We start from the raw sequence: 4,251 nt of genomic DNA on the forward strand, positions 1-4,251 counted from the left end.
CAAACTAAAAAGACATACTCTATAATCTTTAGAGTTCAACTGAAAGTAAAACAAATTCTTTCCTAATAGTTATATGTTAAAGTTTCTCTAAGTAACTATTGTCTATATGGGTGAGTTGACCAGAACTACCGCATGCATTTGTACCCACCATTTAAAAGCCTTAATGCGCTTTTAAGCGGCCAATTTAAATATGTAGAAATTACATCCATATAAAGTTTTTAAATTTCCAATTCATAATGAAAATTGAAAGAATTTTTGTTTACAAATCATATGATAATTATCCTTTAAATATTAATAGTAGTATTATAAAATTATATTTATCTACACACCCACCCCCTTCTCTACCCCACCCCGTCTATCCCGTACCAATTTTACACCCAAAACCTAATTCATTTCGTTATCTCTTGTCCCTCCATCGTCTCTCTTTATCCGATCTCTACACACTCGTCGTCGATCCCCTCTATCTACTTCCCCATCCTTTCAATTTTGACACCTCGCCTCTCTACCATTCCATCATCTCTACTCCAGCTACGACCCGTTCCTCTTGTAGTGGCGTCATGAGACTCTGTGCGCGACGCCACTTTACTGTGATCGTAGCGGTGTTGTAAGCATATAGCGGCGTTGCGTTTGTTAGACTACTTTCTGCTGTGGATTTGAGGAGGTTATAGCGGTGATTGTTCAGAAGGTGATGGTGCAGCATCAAGTTAGGGGACTTATTGGTAGGTGTGCTGTTTTGGTATGATAGAGATGGTGGTTGTGATTTTTGGTATAGGAGGTAGTGTTGCTGATGCTAAAAGCGATGTTGATGGTGGGATGGTGATGGCGTCAATGGCGATGGTGGTGTTGTTGTTGGCGTTGACACTGGTGGTTGTTTTGTAGTTGAAAATGGTAGTTGGTTGGTCATTGTGGTGATGGTGGTGAGGTGTTGGTAACGTGATGGTTGTTGAGAATCTACTTAATGTGCGCAGAGGAAAATAAAAATAGTTTTTTATTCCTATCAGAATTTATTTTTGTGTTTAGATAGGAATTGTGATAAGAGATGTACCTTTAAAATTCTACAAACCTTTTGTCATTCTTTTCGTTCCAACAACTTCGATTTGTCACCCACAGCTGTTCAATTATCCAACTTCCAACGATGATCCACACAAAGAACAAGATTGCAGGATTAGAGTTTTCTTTTTGTGCTAGCAAGAATAATGAATTTCCTACGAATTGAAAACCCTAGCCATATATTTATATAAGCCCAAACGGACTTGGTCTGACCCTGTCCAATATTTAATTAATCCATTTAATTAACTTCGGTCTGTGAATTAAGTAATCCAATTAATTAATTCGGGTCTATAAATAACCAACCAAATTAATTAATTTATCCAATGATTGTTAAATTAATTAATTGACGAATTGCAATCTTTTAATTCTCATTTGTGTGCGACCTATCAGATTCCCGATCACGATACCTAATGACATGAAATATTATTTTGATCTAATCAAAATTGATAAATTAAAACACTCTTTTAATTTATTACCAATTCACACTCGCCGTCCCAGATTGACATCTAATAATGTGTCAAGATAATACATATAATCGAAAATGTCATGTGATATGACAAAATCAAAATCGTTCATTTACCGTGAAACTATAATCCCTTCGTCAATATGATGCAATCAATTACGAGATATAGAAATGTGTCAATCTCAATTATCGATTATATCTTTTATCCAATATTAAGTCAATATAAGTCGAAAACTCATTTTCGATTTATGAGTACACCTTGATCAAGAATTTCGTTATCGATTTAATTGAATGAAATGCAGATCATAATCTCTTACTATCTAAGAGTGACGAATCATCTATTGATCATTCACAACATTCATACGATTTTTGACATACCTGAACAATGTCGTATTAGCGGCCCTTGACAGAGCAATATCCAACACTGTCAAAGCATGACTGTCCTCATATAAGATACTATGACGATCTCAAGTCAAATGACCAATTTCACCACCAAATGTTAGAGATTAACCACTGACACTCAGATAGTTATCCATATAGAATCTCTCGACGGGTCTCCAATGTTTTGTTCTATAACAAAACATCTATGTGTTCATTTGAGTGTCTCCATATTTCAACTTGTGAGATCAACTACTTACTTCACAAGTAAGAAATGCCACACATGATGGTCTATCTGTAATGAAGATATCCGTATCTCGTTATTACTTATGACTACGGACGATTTAAGATTCAATCATATGTAATTTGTATCTCACAATCACAACTCCTTGTTATTAACAAATTATGAAAATTTGAATCTACGGGCTTTATTATTTAATTAATTGTCTATTAATTAAATAATAGATCTGCCGTTAAATCGCATTAATTATATATTAAAAGTATTTATATCCAAGGTTAATTGGACCTAAGGCATAACACCTACAATGGTTAATTGTTGACAAGTCTGTGATGGAGTGTTGGTTGGAAATGTTGATTGTGTTAGTAGTTGAAAATGGTGATGGTGGTGGCAATGATGGTGGAGGTGGCAACAACAGCAATGAGGTAACGACAGTTGTGGCTTATTGCTGATTTTGAATTTGATTTGTTGGTGACAGTGGTGGTAGCGATGATTGTTGTGGCGTTGGTGGTTGGTGAAGTGACAGTTCTGATGATTTCGTAATGGTGGTCGTGGTCAAGATGGCGGTGAGGGGGATGTGGTATGGATGGTGGCGACAGTGGCGAGGATGGTAGTTAAAAATTAGGATTTTATCCTTTGTACAATGAGCCTTACACTCCCTTCACATGAGGAGAGGGGCCCACACCTAATTAATGTGCGGGTCCCACGCCATGTCAGGGGGTAACACTCTCTTACAAATTATTTTATTGATTGTGACCAATAAATGGGTTAATGTATGACCAATAAATAATATACTGCCAATGAAATAGATAGTTTGTGATTAATAAATAACATGACCTAAAAAATTGTTTAGTTGTGACCAATAAATTGATAATGTGTTTGAAAAATAATTTGTGACTAATTAACTAGATTTTTGTGACTAGTAAAATTTATGATTTGTGAACAATGAATAATATGTGACTTATTAATTTGATAAATTTGTGACCCATGTCTAAATCATGACCTATACAATTTTTGATTTGTGAACTTTGAAATAATTTGTGACCTATAAAATTTTAAATTGTAACCAAGAACTAATCAATTAATTCGATAATTGGTGATCAAATTGTATAGAACTGCCATCTTGATATATTTAATTAATAAAATATATGTTTAATTAATTACTTTATAAATAAAATTTAAAAAATAATTTTTAAAGTTTTAAACCCTGTTTCTTAATTTTGAAATGTGATATATTTAATTTCTTATATATGATTTTTTTCCCCTTTAAATATGGCCTCTACTAAGCCTAGACTCTCCTCTACATCTGTGGACCTAATTGGCCCATAAATAGACGTAAAACCTGAATTTTTACAGGTCGTGTTGCTCAAGTCTAGATTGCCCGCCTACTTTGTCACCGATATTCTAAGCGGATGTTCGATAAAACTTTTTTACATAATTATATTCTAATTAAACATAATTTTTATCAACACATTTCGTAAGATTCATTATTTTTATTTATATATTTTTTAGGATGTACAACTTTACTAAACGTAAACAATATTTTAATTTTTAATTTTTTACATTTTCAACCTATTGGAACATGTTGATTAATTGTTTCAATGACCACTGAACTTAAATCCACGTCTTTAATTGATCATTGAAGTTTAAAATGTTGAGTTTTGATCAGTGAATTTAGGTCTATGTCTTCAATTGCTCGTTATAGTTTTAAATGTCGAGTTTTGACCACTGAACTTTGAAAAATATTGTACATCACTAATTGAATTTTGAAAAATACTGTACATTACTCACTGTAAACTCGATATTTTTCAAAATTCAATAGTTGTGCTAGTGAGTAACGTACAACATATTTCAAAATTTAGTAGCCAAAATTCGATATTTTAAATTTCAGTGAACAATTGAAGACATTGACCTAAGTTCGGTGAGCAATCGAAGGCATGAACTTAAGTTCAGTGATTAAAACTCGACATTTTAAATTTTAGTGACCAATCAGAAATATATACCTAAGTTCAGTGACCAACGAAACAATAAACTCGAACATGTTACTTTTCACTTGAAAGTAAAAAAATTGATACCAAAGTGAAAATTAGTTTCAAAATAAGATGAACCACAAGATATCCAC

This window comes from Olea europaea, chromosome 13, assembly GCF_002742605.1.
Source record: "Olea europaea var. sylvestris chromosome 13, O_europaea_v1, whole genome shotgun sequence".
Lineage (NCBI taxonomy): Eukaryota > Viridiplantae > Streptophyta > Magnoliopsida > Lamiales > Oleaceae > Olea > Olea europaea.